Raw genomic sequence first — 18728 nt, 5'->3', positions numbered from 1 at the left:
CAGGTCGAATGAGCCAATAGGGGCACTAGTGACATACCTGTTACAGGGGAAACCAACTGCTTTCTAATTGGACTAAAGGCCTGCTCCATGAGAGGAAATACATTTCTGGTACTGAAAACCTAGTCAAAAGTCCATAGCGGGGGGAGGTCATGAGCGCTAGGGGTGTGACATCTGCTGGTATCAGGCTAAATGCATATATTATGCTCACCAAAATGCCCTGTAAGCACTTTTCTTAATGTTCATACCCATATATTAATGCTACTCTCACTTTTGGCTAGAGAAGCTTCTTTTTTCAGATGGTGATGACCACCAGGATGACTCAAAAGGCACCATAGTGCTGAGAAGTGACAGGTGTGCTCAGCACTGAAGCATCCCTATCACACCTCCCAAGGCTCAGGATCCATTGCAGAAGAGGTGGTGGAAAGAATGTAAGAGACAAAGGAAGAGCAGGACTGCTTACAATGTGCTTCTCCAGACACAAAGTGGCCTGGATATCCATGACCTTGTGGTACCTGCTACTACCTACACAAGACCCTCAGAACAGGAGGAAAAGATGATGACATCAAAGTAAAAGAGAGATTCATTGAGAGGGGAGGGACATGATGGAGGGTGGATAAGTGAAAGGGAAAGTGAGGGAGGAGAGGGAATTATCATGGTGTATTGTCTATAATTATGTAAGTTGTCAATTAAAAAAATAAAACTAGGGCTGGAGAGATGGCTTAGTGGTTAAGCGTTTGCCTGTGAAGCCTAAGGACCCCGGTTCGAGGCTCGGTTCCCCAGGTCCCACGTTAGCCAGATGTACAAGGGGGCGCACACGTCTGGAGTTCGTTTGCAGAGGCTGTAAGCCCTGGCGCGCCCATTCTCTCTCTCTCTCCCTCTATCTGTCTTTCTCTCTGTGTCTGTCACTCTTAAATAAATAAATAAGATGTAAAATATTAAAAAAAAATTTAAAAAAAAAATAAAACTAGCTGGGCATGGTGGTGCACGCCTTTAATCCCAGCACTCGGGAGGCAGAGGTAGGAGGACTGCCATGAGTTCAAGGCCACCCTGAGATGACAGAGTTAATTCCAGGTCAGCCTGGACCAGAGTGAGACCCTACCTCGAAAAACAAAAAAAAAATAAAAATAAAAATAAATAAATAAATAAATAAATAAAACTAAAAATTGTATTTAAGGGGCTAGAGAGATGGCTTAGCAGTTAAGTGCTTGCCTGTGAAGCCTAAGGACCCCAGTTCAGGGCTTGATTCCCCAGGACCCACGTTAGCCAGATGTACAAGGGGGTGCACATGTCTGGAGTTTGTTTACAGTGGCTGGAAGCCCTGGTGTGCCCATTCTCTCCCTCCTTCCCTTCCCCTCTCTCTCTCCCTATTTCTCTCTGTCTGTCACTCTCAAATAAATAAAAAAAATTGTCAATAAATAATTTTTTTTAAAAGAAGGAGCAGCTCAAAATAAGTTCAGATTTCTGTCACTGAGTTTTGCCACTGAGATGGAGATCTCTAGGAAGGAGCCCTGATTTAGGCACAGAGAAGCCCATCTATGGCATAATCTAATGTAATCCTCTCTAAAGCCCTTTACCCATGAGGAAGCCAGGGCCTGGGAAAGTTAGTCCCTGTCTCCAGGTGGTACTGGAGAAGTGAAAACCTGATATAAGTACCCTGGGCTGGTAGCATCTGTCAAAAGACTAATTAGGGAGCCCAGGCGAGCCTCCAGCTCACTGTGTAGCCCAGGCTCCGCCTCCCAAGTGCTGGGATTACAGGTGTGAAAAACTCGCCTAGCTGCAGGAAGGTATCTTAACTCCTAACAAAAAAGACTGAAAGTAACTTGCAAAATCCCATTCCGCTGGGACAGAAAAGTAAGGCCTCCCTGAAGCTGTTCAGGAAGGGGTGGGGGAGGAGGCAAAAGGCGAACCAGACCCAGAGGGCAGGAACTCAAGCACGGGCTTCTCCAAGCTTCCCCCTTCAATACTAGCTCTTCCAGGCCACACACCCCCCAACCGATGCCGCCCAACTCCAGCCAGGATGGCTTTGTGCTGTCTCCTGAACACAGCAAGTCCTTTCAAGTCCTGTCAAAGGAACAGGCTGTTCCCTGTCTGGAGGGATAAGGAGGGGGGTTCCCCTTCACCCTATTACCTTCTGGCAACACCTCCTTTGTCTTCAGTACTTAGCTCTAAAATTAGCTTCCCTGTGAAGTCTCCCCCTCCCCAATGATTAGTCACTTCTCTCTGTTCCCCACAGTGCTCTGTTGAGGCATGCTTTGGAGCTCAACTAGCCCATTTTACAGGCAGGGAAAATACAAGCCTCTATAACAAGTGCACTATGGGAAAAGGTGTAGGGTTGGCAATATGCACTATAAAGTTCTATGTCACATGAGCCACATGGGACCAGAGAGTATCCTGATGGTCCCAATAGACCCGGCTGGGTGAGGACAAGGGTTCTATGAAGGGTAACAGCACAGGTGGATAGAGGAGAGCCAGTATGAAGCCACATTTTAGCCTACTTCTGCAAATCCTTTTTTTTTTTTTTTTGGTTTTCCCAGGTCTCACTCTAGCCCAGGCTGAACTGGAATTCACTCTATATTCTCAAGGTGGCCTTGAACTCATGACAATCCACCTACCTCTGCCTTCTGAGTGCTGGGATTAAAGGCATGCACCACCACACCTGGTTTTACAAACTTCTTTTACTGAGGTGCTCAAATTAAAATGATTCCTTCATGATTCTTTGCTTTAGAGCTTCAAAGAGGGCCTGTAACCATGAATAAGTAACTGTCTGCTAGGGGTGTGTGTGTGCGTGTGTGTGTGTGTGTGTGTGTGTGTGTGTGTTACTGGGGACTGAGCTCATCATGCTAGGCAAGTGCTCTGCTGAGCTATGTCCCCAGTTCTCCTTTCACTTTTTTTAATTCCTGTTTTTAAATATTTTATTTATCTACTTTACCTATTGAGAGAGAGAAAGATAAAGAGAATAGGTGTGCCAGGGCCTTCAGCCACTGAAAACGAACTCCAGGTGCATGTGTCACCTTGTGCATCTGGCTTTAGAACTTGGGTACTGAGAAATTGAACCTGGGTCATAAGTCTTCACAGGCAAGCGCCTTAACCACTTTGCCATCTCTCCAGCCCTCCTTTCCTTTTTTTTTTTTTTTATCTTGAGTCAGAGTCTCACTAAGTTGCCCAGGGTGGCCTTGAACTTTCCCTAGTCCAGGCAGCCTTTGAACTTGCAACCTTTCACTTTAGCCTCCCAAGAAGCTAGGATTACCAAACTGTTCGTCTTGTCTGCCTGCACATGCAACTGTGCAATGTAACGTGAACCAACCCCTGGGTGTATTTGCCACTGAGTTCCTATTGAAGCTGGCGTGAACAGCATCTCCCATTTATCGAGTACTTCATAATTTACAGACTACCAACTTGTGTCTTCTTGTTTGCTTGGTTTTTGTTGTTGTTGTTATTGAAGTAGAGTCTCAGTCTAGCCCAGGCTGACCTGGAACATTCTCTCTCTGTTGCCTAGGCTGGCATCAAACTCACAGTGATCTCCTACCTCAGCCCTTGAGTGCTAGGAGTAAAGAGGTGTGCCACCACACCTAGCTTTTGGTTCTGTTTTGAGACAAAGTCCCTTATAACTCATAGTGGTTTTGAACTGCCTATGTAGCCAAGGCTGGTCTATTATTACTGCCTCTCCTCCCAAGGGCTGGGATTCTAGGCATGTCCCACTGTGCCCAGCTTGTAAGTTATTTCATTTTAATTTTCACACAAAGTCAGGATAATTCTACTGTAAACTTCTTTGACAGGTGAAGACACTGGAGCTGAGAGGTAAAAGGACTGCCAGGGGGCTGGAGAGATGGCTTAGCGGCTAAGCGCTTGCCTGTGAAGCCTAAGGACCCCGGTTCGAGGCTTGGTTCCCCAGGTCCCACGTTAGCCAGATGCACAAGGGGGCGCACGCGTCTGGAGTTCGTTTGCAGAGGCTGGAAGCCCTGGCGCGCCCATTCTCTCTCTCTCCCTCTATCTGTCTTTCTCTCTCTGTCTGTCGCTCTCAAATTAAAAAAGATACAAAATAAAAAGGACTGCCAGGTACCTGACAAAGAGCAGCAGTCAGGACGAGCACCCAGTTGCTACCAACTGTCAGTAAAACTCACCTACTTCTGACAGCTACTCCCCTGAGGAGCAACCTGGTTTCCAGAATTCCAGTCCTCTAAAAGCCTGAAAAAAAAAAAAAAAATTCTAATTGCTTGACCTTCAGAACTCGGGAAGCCCTCTTTGACTGTGGTTTGTGTCTCAGCCAAAAAAAGCATTATGACAGGGGCAGCTTGCAGCATGCCCTCCCCAGCCAGGAAGAGCTGCAGCCTAACTTGATGCCTAACACTACATCCCTACAGGAGGGATGACTCCAAAGCAAATAAACACACAGCAACTTGCTCCTTGTAGCAGAAAAGCTCCAGTGTGGGGAACATAATAAGGAGTATTTCTCAAGGAAGGAAGAAAAGTGTTTGGGGATAGAAATAATATTGTGAAAAATCAGCTGGGTGTGGTGGTGCACGCCTTTAATCCCAGCTCTAAGGAGGCAGAGGTAGGAGGATCACCTTAAATTAGAGGCCATCCTGAGACTACATAATGAATTTTAGGTCAGCCTGAGCTAGAGCGAGACCCTGACTTGAAAAGAAGGAGGAGGAGGAGGAGGAAAATAAAAATACACAAAGAATTATCAAATGGAATCATCAGTAAAAAGGAAAGAAAGCAGAATGCGATCCAAGCAAGATAAAGGATGCAAAATGTCAAAAATAAACATTTCCAGGCATGATGGTGCACACCTTTATAATCCCAGCGCTCAGAAAGTTGAGGTAGGAGAATAGCTGTGAGTTCAAGGCCAACCTGAGACTACAGAGTGAATTCCAGGTTAGCCTGGGCTAGAGTGATAGCCTACCTGGATAAGCCAAAAAAAATAATTGTTTTTTTATTTAAAAATCTAAAACAGAGGAAGAAAATAACGTTGACATTTTGGAATGAGTAAATGAGTATTGAATCCCACAGGGCAACTGTGCCACGGGAGACATGAATGACGGGAGTGGGAAGAGATCCCAGCAATTCTACTCACTGAGTTGATGTTATGTGCCAGGTGCTGTCCTGTAACTTTAAGAGAATATGATCCCATCTACTGCGCATAGAGCTCGTAACATTTCAACTTGTTCAGAGGAGAAGCTGAAATACAGGCAATTTAAATCTTTCCTAAGACTTTGCTAGTTGGTGATGAAGGCATGAGTGGATCCAAAGCTACTGAACTGATGATCCTTAACCCTCTACCCTGTGGAGGGAGCCTTCCTGTATGCATCACATTCACAATGTTAATATTCCAATGAATGCTTTCATCCAGTGAATTCCAGTGTGATCCTGAAAAATGGGGCATGTCACTGGATGAGTGACCAAAAAACTACATAAACTAACAGTGGTGGTTTGAATGTGAAACGTCCCCCATAGACTCTGGTGTTTGAATACTAAATTCCCAGTGGGTGGTGCTGTTTGGGAAGGCTGTGGAATGGTTCACAGGGGAACCTTGGTGGAGGAAGATGTTGCTGGAGGAAGGCCTTGACATGTTGTAGTTCAGACCTGCTTGCTGCACTCATGCCCTCTACTTCTGCCCTCCCTGCTGAATGTGACAATGTGACTTTGACTTCATGCCCCTGCCAGGCTTTCTCTGCCATGACAGACTTCCTTTAAGTGCTTCTGGTCAGTCAGGCATTTTTGTCCCAACAAAAAGTAACTGAGAAGCTGGAGAGATTGCCCAGTGGTTAAGGCACATACCTACAAAGCTTAAAGACCTAGGTTCAATTCCCCAGTACGCACCCACGTAAGCTAGGCATACAAGGTGGCACAGGTATCTGGAGTTTGTTTGCAGTGGCTCAAGGCCCTGACATGCCCATTCTCTCTCTTTCTATCTGCCTCTCTCTATCTCTTTCTCTCTCTTAAATAAATAAGAAGTAATATATTCATTAGTATAAGGTAGTAAGGGGATATTTGACAGGAGGCCTGAGTACAGTGGCTCCCCTGAATGAACAGTGGATTTGACAGCTTGTCAGGAGTCAAGAATCCTTGGAATTTAGCTTCTGGAATGGGGAATTTGGAAGCTCCCAAGATTCTTCCATTTCTCACCTTGTTTCTCCCTTGAGGCTGATGCACATTCTATTGCACAGTTCACTCCTCCACAGAGTGGGAGAGAACCCCGATACCCCTGTGCTCCTAAACCTAAGACATTCCTCAGGAAAAGAGAAAAGCTCTTTTCATTCCCAGCTGCTTTCTTCTTTTTCCAGGAGAAAACTGTGATTGATCCAGCTTAGGTTATGTGCTTATGAATGGGTCAATCACTCTGGCCCCAAGGACAAGGTTCTATGGTTGTCAGCTGTCCCACTAGGGGCACACTGGAGACCTGTATGTATGTGTGTGCCTCTGTATTTTACATCATGTATGGATATCAGTGTGCTTATTATCAGTTTGCCTTGTGCTTATTAGCACAAGGGCTAATATTCAGAATTTATATAAAAAAGAAAAAAACACCAAGAAGCCCCCTGTGGTGGTTTGATTCAGGTGTACCCCATAAACTTAGGTGTTCTGAATGCTATGTTCCCCAGCTAATGTCAATTGGAAATTAAAGCCTCCTGGAGGCAGTGTATTTTTGGGGGTCGGCTTACGGGTGTTATATAGCCAGTTTCCCCTTGCCAGTGTTTGGCACACTCTCCTGTTGCTATGGTCCACTTTATGTTGGCCAGAGGATGATGTCCACCCTCTGCTCATGCCATCATTTTCCCTGCCTTCATGGAGCTTCCTCTTGAGCCTGTAAGCCAAAATAAACCTCTTTTTCCCACAAGCTGCTCTTGGTTGGGTGATTTCTACCAGCAATGTGAACCTGACTGCAACAGTAAAGTGGTACTGGGAGTGGGGTTGCTGTTAGATTCCTGACTGTGTGGCTTTTGGCCTTCTGGAGCTGATTTTCACGAGGAATGTGGAAGCGTTTGAAAACTTGGCCTAAGAGATGCCTTGCAGTGCTATAAGTACAGCTTGATGGACTATTCTGATCAGAGTTGAAAGGCTTGAATGTAGTAAGAACCATGGACTGTGAGGTTTGGCTTATGAGGGTGAGAAAGAGCTGTGCCTGGACTGGAGCAGCAGTTTGTGTGAGAAGCTTGCTGTTATGCTCATGTCCTGAGAAGTTTTACAGGGTTGCTTTGTATAGAAATGAACTGGTGTGAGCAGAGGATATGGTACAGAAAGAAATCTTTAGGCTGAAACTGCTGCCTGTTCAGCTGTAGTTGAGAGATTACAACCTTTGAGACTGGGCTAGCTGACCTGCACTGGGGCAACAGGAAGAATGTAGACTCTTTTGAAGGGGCATGAGTGCTCAAGGAGTGTCCTGTTCCTCAAAGTCTGCTTTATTCCCCCCTGCATTAACAAATTGGCACCCTACCTGGTATTGTGGAGTATAAGAAATGCAGGAAAGAGAGGGTCATTGAGTTTGCAACATGGTCTTGTGGTTTTGAAATGGCCACGGGCAGTGTGAAGCAGGTTTGCTGGATGCCTGCATGGAGACGCAATGGAGCTGAGAGGATGAACCATGGATTGCAGTGGTGATACATTGGAGATGCTGAGACCACAAGATGGATGCTAAGGAAAGCTGCCAGCCCTGATGAAGTTTTCCAGGACTGTGAATAGTCTAGCTGGAGGGGTGGAATTGAAATTCCAGAGAGTTGTTGCTGGTTAAAATTCCAAACTTAGAGATTTGTCACTGGCTAGAGTTGTTGGACTTGGATCTACAGAGTTCGATGTTTGCCCTGGTTGTTTTAAATCTTGTATTGGCTGAATGTTTCTTTTCTATGCCCAATGCCATCTTCTGCAGTGTGAATGTTTATTCTGGGTCATTATGGGGTTTGGGGGGATTTTTGGGTATTATGGCTCAGTTAAAAGATCTTGGACTATGTATGAACATCATTGGGATTGATTAAAAACTATCAATGGGGACTTTTAAAGTTGGACTGAATGCATTGTATTTTACATCATGTATGGATATCAGTTTATGGGGGCCAGGGGCAGAATATGGTGGTTTGATTCAGGTGTCCCCCACAAACTTAGGTGTTCTGAATGCTATGTTCCCCAGCTGATGGCAACTGGAAGTTAAAGCCTCCTGGAGGCAGTGCATTGTTGGAGGCAGGCTTATGGGTGTTACAGCCAGTTTTCCCATGCCAGTGTTTGGCATACTCTCCTGTTGCTATTGTCCACCTTATGTTGGCCAGGGGGTAATGCCCACCCTCTGCTCATGCGATTGTTTTCCTTGCCATCATGGAGCTTCCCTCTCGAGCCTGTAAGCCAAAATAAACCTCTTTTTTCCCACAAGCTTCTCTTGGTTGGGTGATTTCTACCAGCAATGTGAATCTGACTGCAACAGCCCCCCCCCACACACACACAGCCAATCACCAAATAGGCTAATGAAATGAACAGAAATAGAAATGCCCAATATCAGCATCCCCAGCTCTCAGAGAAATGCACATTAAGACCACTTGGAGATACCATTTAACTCCAGTCAGAATGGCTATCAAGAAAACTGAAAACAGCCAGGCATGGTGGCACACACCTTTAATCCCAGCACTCAGGAGGCAGAAGTAGAAGGATTGCTATGAGTTTGAGGCCCACCTGGAACGACATAGTGAATTCAGATCATTCTGGGCTACAGGGAGACCGTACCTTAAAAATATGGGGAGAACGCCGGGCGTGGTGGCGCACGCCTTTAATCCCAGCACTCGGGAGGCAGAGGTAGGAGAATCGCTGTGAGTTCAAGGCCACCCTGAGACTACAGAGTTAATTCCAGGTCAGCCTGGACCAGAGTGAGACCCTACCTTGAAAAACCAAAAAAATATATATATATATGGGGAGAGGAGTCTGAAGAAATGGCTTAGTAGGTAAGGTACTTGCTCACAAAGCCTAACAACTTGAATTTGATGCCTCAGTACCCACATAAAGCCAGCTGCACATGGTGATGCATCTGTCTGGAGTTCCTTTGCAGTGGCTAGAGGTCCTGGTATGCCCATTCTCTCTCTCTCTCTCTCTCTCTCTCTCTCTCTCTCTCTCTCTCTTTCTCTCTCTAACAAATAAATAAAATATATTTTTTTTAAAAGTAAAAAGTGAGCCAGGTGTGGTGGCACATACCTTTAATTCCAGCACTCGGGAGCCAGAGGTAGGAGGATTGCCATGAGTTCGAGGCCACCCTGAGACTATATAGTGAATTCCAGGTCAGCCTGGGCTAGAGTGAAACCCTACCTTGAAAAACAAAAACAAAAAAGTAAAATGTGGGCTGGACAGATAGCTTAGCAGTTAAAGCATTTGCCTGTAAAGCCAAAGGACCCAGGTTCGACTCCCCAGGACCCATGCAAGCCAGATGCATAAGGTGGTGCATACATCTAGAGTTCATTTGCAGTGGCTGGATGCCCTGGCATGCCCATTTCTCTCTCTCTCTCTCTCTCTCTCTCTTTCTCTCTCTCCCCCCACCATTGCCTCTTTCTCTCAAATAAATAAAGATTAAAAAAGAGCTTAGTTTAAAAAAAAAAAAGTAAAATGTTCACAGTCATACTTGAACAGAAGCCCACCTCACATTGTCTAGTATATGTACCATCATTATTTCAAAGCCCACAGAGCTACATAGCAAGTTGCAGGCCACCTTTGAACTGCTTAGAGAGATAATCTCAAACAGACAAATAACTAACTAGTCATTTGATATTTTGTACTCTATGTGTTCTCTGAACTTTGGTATCTAAATATTCCTTTTATTCCATTTTTGACAATTTCATACATGTACATAATATATTTTGACTATATTCATCTCCTATTACTTTCCCTTATACCCCTCCCACTTCTATTAAACTCATTCTTCTTCTTAGCTAATCTTCTACTTTCATATTTGTTTTATGTAATAATCAGCTGCACATTGATGGAATGAACTTCCAAACCATGCACCAGTTATGGGAGGAAGGGATTTATTGAAGCTTACAGATCAAGGCAAAGTTCCATACTGGTGAAAGAAGTTGGCCCTCTTTACCAAATCCACGCTGAGAGAGCAAAGCAACCACCACCAACACAAGCAAGTACGCTCTAGGAACCTTAGGCACAGCTCTAACACTTTGCAAATCTTTGTCTGTGTTGCAGTCCGGTTCTCATTGCTGGTAGAAATCACCCAACCAAGAGCAGCTTGTGGGAAAAAGAGGTTTATTTTGGCTTACAGGCTCAAGGGGAAGCTCCACGATGGCAGGGGAAATCGATGACATGAGCAGAGGGTGGACATCACCCCCCTGGCCAACATAAGGTGGACCATAGCAACAGGAGAGTGTGCCAAACACTGGCAAGGGGAAACTGGCTATAAAGCCCATAAGCCCGCCCCCAACAATATACTCCCTCCAGGAGGTGTTAATTCCCAAATATCCATCAGCTGGGAACCTAGCATTCAGAACACCTAAGTTTATGGAGGACACCTGAATCAAACCACCACAGTCTGGAAATTCCAGATCTTCCCCCACATCTTAGAGCTGGACCCTAGGATCCACATCAGTGATACCTCCTCCAGCCAATTTACAAGTTTGGATAAACTTCTGTGTCTGGGCTGGAGAGATGGCTTAGTGGTTAAGGCTTTTGTCTCCAAAGCCAAAGGACCTCAGTTTGATTCCCCAGGACCCACATAAGCCAGATGCACAAGGGGGCACATGCATCTGGAGTTCATTTCCAATGGCTGGAGGCCCTGGTGTGCCCATTCTCCATTCTCTCCCTCTCTCTCTCTCTCTCTCTCTCTCTCTCTGCCTCTTTCCTTCTCTCAAATAAATAAATAAAAATAAAAATGTCTTTAAAAAAACTTCTGAGTCTACTGGGAGATATACATTCAAACTATCATGGTTTGTGACCCACTGGGTTTAAATTAGAGTTGCTTGCATAAGCACGGGTAAGGGATTATTTATTCAAGTATAAGAAACTTACTAGTGCCTATACCACTGTAGGACATGCCTCTCTATCTCCCAGCAACTGTTAATAGCCAATAGCTACTTTAAGAGAAGTGGGATCTGATGGAATGTTGCCAGGCTCAGATTTGTGAAGGAAACCATAATCGTTGTGAGTTCATGAGTGTAATAGCCATGCTGGATCCAGAAGACAGCCTGACAGAGCCTTCATATCTGATATTGTTTTAAGACAGTATCTCATGTAGCCCAAACTGACCTGGAACTTGCTGCTATATAGTCAAGGCTGACCTTGAACTGCTGATCCTCCTTCTTATTTTTTTATACTCTTTTTTTTTTTATGAGGTAGGGTTGTACTATAGTCCAGTCTGATTTGTAATTCACTATGTAGTCTCAGGGTGGCTTCAAATTTACAGTAATCCTCCTATCACTGACTCCCAAGGCTGGGATTAAAGGCATGCACCACCACAACTGGCTTTTTTTTTCTTTTCTTTTTTTATACTTTTTAGAAAAATGTTTCTGAGGTTGGAGAGATGGCTTAGCAGTTACAGTGCTTGCCTGAAAAGCCAAAGGACCCAGGTTTGATTCCCCAGGACCCACATAAGCCAAATGCACAAGGTGGCACATGCATCTGGAATTCATTTGCAGAATCCCTGGAGTGCCTATTCTCTCTCTTTCTCTGTCTGCCTCTTTCCCTCTCTCAAATATATAAATAAGCCAGGCATGGTGGTGCACATCTTTAATCCCAGCACTGGGAGGGCAGAGGTAGGAGGATGGCCATGAGTTCAAGACCACCCTGAGACTACATAGTGAATTCCTGGTCAGCCTGGGCTAGAGCAAGAGTCTACCTCAATAAAAGAAAGAAATAAAGAAAGAGCTAGAAGAAAATTGTGCCTGGATTAGTACATTGCTCATATGAACCCTTCAAGTAGTTTTTCCTCCACATAGGAAGACCTGCCCATTAAAGGAAGATTCACATATGAGGGGCTGGGAGGGAATTAAAAATAGAGTGCTTGCCAGGCATGGTGGTGCACGCCTTTAATCCCAGCACTAGGGAGGCAGGGGTAGGAGGATGACTGGTTCAAGGCCACCCTGAGACTACTAGTGAATTCCAGGTCAGCCTGGGTTAAAGTGAGACCCTACCTCGAAAAACTAAAATATAGGGCTGGAGAGATGGCTTAGCAGTTAAGCGCTTGCCTGTGAAGCCTAAGGACCCCGGTTCAAGGCTCGGTTCCCCAGGTCCCACGTTAGCCAGATGCACAAGGGGGCGCACGCGTCTGGAGTTCGTTTGCAGAGGCTGGAGGCCCTGGCGCGCCCATTCTCTCTCTCTCCCTCTATCTGTCTTTCTCTCTGTGTCTGTTGCTCTCAAATAAATAAATAAATAAAAATTTAAAAAAAAAGAAAAAGAAAAACTAAAATATATATATATAGAGAGAGTGCTTGTCTAGCAGGCATAACGTCCTTGGTTTGATCCTCAGCACCACAAAAAAAAAAAAAAAAGAAAAGAAAAAGAGAGAAGGAGAGACAGAGAGAGCAGAGGGAAGGGAGGGGAGGGAAAGAGAATAGAGAACAGAGGGGAAGAGAAGAAGAAGGGAAAAAGGAAGGGGAGAGGAGAGAAGAGCAGGGGAGAGGAGGGAAGGGGGAAAAAGACACAGATAAATTCATTTGCAACAACCCAACAACCCTTCTTGGTTGAAGAGGTTGCCTTCCCCAAAGGTAAAACTCCTGGGCCACGGCAGTCTGCAAGCAGTCACGGTCACTGGCAGGCTGCTGACAGGGCCTAGCTCCTTTCCTCAGCCACCTAGCAGCAGGAGCACCCTAGCTCCTACCCCGTGATGGGAGCGAGCGCAAGCGTTGGCTCCCCTTGCCCCATAGTCCAGTTCCTTCCTTTACCCGGCTCTGCTTCCCACTCTTGCGTACAGATGTTGTTCCTGCAAACACACACCCAGAAACTGTGTGCGTGCAAATCTCCACCTCTGTGTCTAGTTTATGGGGGATCCCACCTGAGACAAGGCGTCCTTATCAGGAAAAGCATCATTTTCACAAGTTGCTATATTGTGCTTCTGAACTGAAAACTCCAGCCCACTTGAGCAAGTCTTCCAGAAGAGTAACAGAGTGTGTGCCATGTGGGCAGGGAGAGGCCTGGCCCTCTCGGGTGCCCCTGGGCACAGAACTGGTCTGCCAAAGAGAACATAAGCTATTTTGCACCAGGCATCAGGAGCTTTCAAGGACAGCAGGGAGGGAGACCTGGGACCCTCTCCCTTTTGAGGTTCAGTGCTATTACAAACTCTGTGACCAGAGGGGTGGGTTTCCCGGTGATGAAAGAAAGGAACTTACCTGGAGCAAAGTGAGGAGCTCCTGTGGAACCCCTCCAGTCGCAGTCACTCTTGGGAAAGGTGAGCCTTGGAAGTGAGAAGGAGCCTAAGATTCTAAGTTAAAGAGTCAAAGAGAGAAACATTTCATCATCGCCATCATCATTATTGTATGTTCGTGTGTGACTATGGGCACATACGTTCCATGACATGCATGTGGCGGTCAGAGGATAACTTCAGATGTTGGTCCTCGCCTCCCAAATTACTTGAGGCAGGGTCTCTTATTGTTCACTGCTGTGTGTGCAAGGCTAGCTGTCCCATAAGCTTCTAGAAGACTCCTGTCTCCAACTGCCTTGTCATTGCAGTGCTGGGATTACAGACACTTGCTACAGTGTGCATCCCAAAGTGACTCATAAGGAACCAAACTCAGGACATCAGGATTTCATGGAATGCACTTTTACCCACTGAGCCATCTCCCAAGCCCCAAGAGAAACAATTTTCTTTTTTAAAAAATATATTTAATTTATTTATTTGAGAGAGAGAAAGAGGCAGAAAGAGAGAGAAAAGAAGAGAGAATGGGTGCACCAGGGCCTATAGCCACTGCAAATGAACTCCAGACACCCCTTGTGCATCTGGCTTACATGGTTCCTGGAGAATTGAACCAGGATCCTTTGGCTTTTCAGGCAAATGCCTTAACCACTAAGCCATCTCTCCAGCCTGAGACATTTCTTCATCAAGGACAGTGCTGAAGGGTGATGACCTGGAAAGACCGTCATTTTGGCAGTAGGCAAACATGTACTGGACTACAAAAACAACTTTCAATGTCAACATCACAGAACAGTAATAGAATTGGCCATAAGGTGGAGGCCAGCTTAGACTATATAACAAGTTCCAAGCCAGTATACAGAGTAAGACCCTGTATCAGCTACAAACAAAACAAAACAAAAATGAAAATAAGCTGGGCATGGTGGCACATGCCTTCAGACCCAGCACATGGGAGGCAGAGGTAGGAGGCCTGCTGTGAGTTTGAGGCCAGCCTGAAACTACATAGTGAATTCCAGGTCAGCTTGGGCTAGAGCAAGACCCTACCTCAAAAAAACAAAACAAAGCAAAACCAAAGAAGAATAAAAATAATAACTTCAGCATGACCATGGATTGAGTCCTAGTAAAGTATCATGAAATAAAGGCTAGAATAAGGTATCATGGGAAGGACAGTGTGCTTTGGGATGGATAAAATGTTGTATTTAAAAATATATATATAGGGCTGTAGAGATGGCTTAGCGGTTAAGCGCTTGCCTGTGAAGCCTAAGGACCCCAGTTCGAGGCTCGGTTCCCCAGGTCCCACATTAGCCAGATGCACAAGGGGGCGCACGCGTCTGGAGTTCATTTGCAGTGGCTGGAAGCCCTGGCACGCCCATTCTCTCTCTCTCCCTCTATCTGTCTTTCTCTCTATGTCTGTTGCTCTCAAATAAATAAATAAAAAATGAACAAAAAAATTTATAAAATATATATATTTATGTACATATATACATTATATTATACAATATATATACACATATATACATATGTAAGTATATATACAATATATATACACATATATTATATACAGTTATAAGTATATATATATTAAAAATTTATTTATTTCATTTATTTGAGGGGGTCAGTTAGAGAATGGGCATGCCAGGACTTTCAGCCACTCCAAATGCATGTGCCACCTTGTGCATCTGACTTACTTGGGTCCTAGGGAATGGAACCTGGGTCCTTTGGGTTTGCAGACAAGTGCCTTCACAGCCAAGCCATCCCTTCAGTACAAACACATATTTTTATTTGGGGCTAAGGAGATGGCTCAGCAGCTAAAGGCTCTTGCTTGCAAAGTCTACCAACCCAAGTTCAATTACCTAGTACTCACTTAAAGCCATGTATGTAGAGCTCATTTGCAATGGCAATTAGCCCTGGTATGCCCATTCACTCCCTGTCCCTCCCTCTCTCTCCCTGTTCCTCTCTCTCTCTCTCTCTCTCTGCTGGTGAATAAATAAATAAAAATATTTAATATTTTCATTGAAAGACAGAATATGGGTACAGCAGTGCAAACAAACTCCAAACGAACTCCAAAAATATGCACCAGTTTGTGTACCTGGCTTGGCATGGGTACTGGGAAATTGAGCCTGGGCCAACAAGCTTTACAAACAAGTACCTTTAACTGCTGAGCGACCTCCTCAGCCTTGTTTTTCTTATTATTTGTTTTTTTTATAATTCCTCCTCCCCACTTTTTCAAGGTAGGGTCTCACTATCTATGTCAGCCTGACCTGCTGACCTAGAAATCACTATGTAGTCTCAGGGTGGTCTTGAACTCATGGTGATCCTCCTACCTCTGCCTCCCAAGTGCTGGGATTAAAGGCATGCGCCACCACACCTGGAAATATCTGCCTTATTCATCAGAATCCTGCTTCTGAACCAGCTGAAAGGTAAATAAAGCAAAGTAACTGACACTAATTATCTGAATAATCAGAACTTTTCTAAGTACTGGAGAGTACTTTCCCTGGCTTGAGGCATCTCTGTACACCCTCGCTGGCATATAGACCCTGTTTGCCTCCTCTTTCTCCTTCTCTTCTTTTCGGTGGGTCTCACCAAGTAATGGAGTCTGGCCTCGACCTCCGAGCTATCCTCTCAAGTGCTGGTAGTATCGTCATGCACTAACGCACCAGCCTGTGGGCATTGTTCTGTTGCAGGATCTTGGACAGATCTTTCAGGATGCTGGAGGACCATCTTGCACGTGAGCCCAGCTTCTGAGTGACAAGCTCCTCCCCACCACACGCACCCACACTGGCCAAGAGAATGAAGCGAAGACGGCTGCTTTCTCGATACCAAGTACTACACCAGCAATAATAATAGACTGTGCCCAGGAACAGCCTCTCTCTGACCTCTGTCTTGTTTCTTCCGCTGCCTACCCTATTCATTGTCTTTTTTCCAGGATCACAGCAGCGGCTTCCAGGATAGACTAACTCCCTGTGCTGGCTGTTTCTCTGTGGTTTTTCCAATGTCCTTTTCTGTAATCTGGGGTTTGATGATGCAAAATGGTCTTCCTACTATTAGGTCAGACAAGCTCCCCAAAATGGAGTCACCAAGGACGGCAGAAGGTCGACAGAGACATAAGGAAGTAGGTTATCCATATTCCTCAAGAAACTGCCTAGCCATTATCCCTTCCTTGCCGAACAATGCCCCATGATTTCCTGCTCACTATTCTGGTCTCACACCCTGACTATTTGAAATGGCTAATGTTGGGCTGAAGGGATGGCTTAGCGGTTAAGGCATTTGCCTGCAAAGCCAAAGGACCCAGGTTCAATTCCCCAGGACCCACGTTAGCCAGATGCACAAGGGGGCGCATGCATCTGGAGTTCGTTTCTAGTGGCTGGAGACCCTGGCGTGCCCATTCTCTCTTTTCCTCTCTCTCTCTATCTCTATCTCTCCATCTTCCTGTGTCAAATAAATAAATAAATAAAAATAAAATATTTTTTTTTAAAAAATGAAATGGCTAACATGTTCTCTCTCATATGTGGATCCTCGCTACAGATGATTGGGCTTCTGCGTGAGAAGGAAAATACTTGGTATCAGAAGCCAGTAAGTTAAAAAGGAGACATAAAGGGAAGAGAAAGGAAGGGAGGAGGATACTTAATAGGTTGATATTGTATATATGTAAGTACAATGATTGTAATGGAAGGTAATATGATGGAGAATGGAATTTCAAAGGGGAAAGTGTGGGGGTGGGGAGGGAGGGAATTACCATGGGATATTTTTTTATAATCATGGAAAATGTTAATAAAAAATTTTAAATTAAAAAAAGAAAGAACATTAAAGAATAAATAAAAATTTAAAACTTCAAAAAAAAAATGAAATGGCTAATGTAAAGAACAAAGGAATTCTTTTCCCTTCCTCACCTTCCCCCAACTGAAGAGCCCTATAAAGCACATTATCTGGAATCTCAGGTTGGCTGTGCTCTGATCTTGAAAGTCGGTCCTGGCAGTTCGTGTTTTCCCAATTAAAAGCTTTCCTCTTTGCCTCAGGGTGGTCTCCGTGGTCTCGGTGACTCCTGAACCTTATACCTACCACCCCTCGGGCTTCCTGCTCTGTCCTGAGGTCCGCAGTACAGAGGAAGCAGGAGGAAGGGAGAGGGACGGCTGCTGGCTTGGTACTTCCAGGGTTTGGTTGCCGCCCGGGTGGGTAGCAGCGTGCAAGGCGCTCAGGCTCCCAGATTCCCAGTTCTCCCAAGACCAACCTGACCGTGCTCCCCCAGCTTCCCCGGTGCCAGCAGCAGCCCGATTACGGAGCTGCACTCTTTGGGGGTCTGAGCACCTGCCCTACCATACCTTTTGTGAAAGCACCAGCCGGACAGCACAGGAGCCCCAAAGTCCTGAGCAAACTCCCCCACACCCCAGGGGGCCACTCCTCCAAGCTCCCCAGGTTTAGTTCCTCTGAACCGGAGGAGGAAGCTGCTTCTCGAGGTTACTGACCACTAGGTTACCTAACCTTCCCTTCTCGTTTTTGTCTTCATTTGGTCCATTCGGGCTTCTGATGTATTAGCAGCCGTGAGACCAGTTTCTTCTTTACTTTTTTTTTGTTTGTTTGTTTGTTTTCCCAGTTAGGGTCTTACTCCTTACTCTATCTCAGGCTGACCTGGAAATCACTATATACTCTCAGGCTGGCCTCGAACTCTGGGCAGTCCTCCTACCTCTGCCTCCCGAGTGCTGGCATTAAAGGTGCGCGCCACCATGTCTGGCTTCTTTTTTATGAATCCCCTCTCAACCTTTTCTTGTTTCTTCTCCCCATCCCCATTCCACTGGACCCATTCTTTCCAACTAGCCCCTCATATATTGAAGTCATTTTTCCCTTCCTCCATCATCTGTTGGCAACATGTCGCTGGACCCAATATTATGCAGGTCTTATGCAGGAAAGGACAGCTGCTGTGAGGTCATGAATGCAGCCGCGACTTTGTGTGAAGACAGCATTCCAAAACATTCCTCCCCATCCTTTGGCTCTTACATTCTTTCCACCACCTCTTATGCAATGGTCCCAAAGCCTGGGAAGGTACGATAGAGATGTCTCATTTAGAGCTGAACACTCCACTGCCACTTCTCAGAGTGTCCCCAGTACTCATTGCCACCAGAAAAGAGAAGGTGCTCCAACAAAAAGTGAGGAGACCAGTTCTTTCTTTCTTCCTTTCTTCCTTCCTTCCTTCCTTCCTTCCTTCCTTCCTTCCTTCCTTCCTTCCTTCCTTCCTTCCTTCCTTTCTTGGTTATTTTTTTCTTTTTTGGTTATTCAAGGTAGGGTCTCACTCTAGCTCAGACTGACCTGGAGTTCATTATGTAGTCTCAGGGTGGCCTTGAACTCATGGTGATCCTCCTACCTCTGCCTCCCAAGTGCTGAGATTAAAGGCATGCACCACCACACCAGGCTCCAG

At 45.4% G+C, this 18728-nt stretch overlaps 1 pseudogene; it reads left to right on the top strand.

Annotated features, from left to right (window-relative positions):
* Nucleotides 1–17780, top strand: part of LOC101602623 — a 33262-nt pseudogene extending 15482 nt beyond the window's left edge.
* The last annotated feature ends 948 nt before the right edge of the window (nucleotides 17781–18728 follow it).

Source organism: Jaculus jaculus, chromosome 2, assembly GCF_020740685.1.
Source record: "Jaculus jaculus isolate mJacJac1 chromosome 2, mJacJac1.mat.Y.cur, whole genome shotgun sequence".
NCBI lineage: Eukaryota > Metazoa > Chordata > Mammalia > Rodentia > Dipodidae > Jaculus > Jaculus jaculus.
This window is presented reverse-complemented; position numbering and strand designations above follow the sequence as displayed.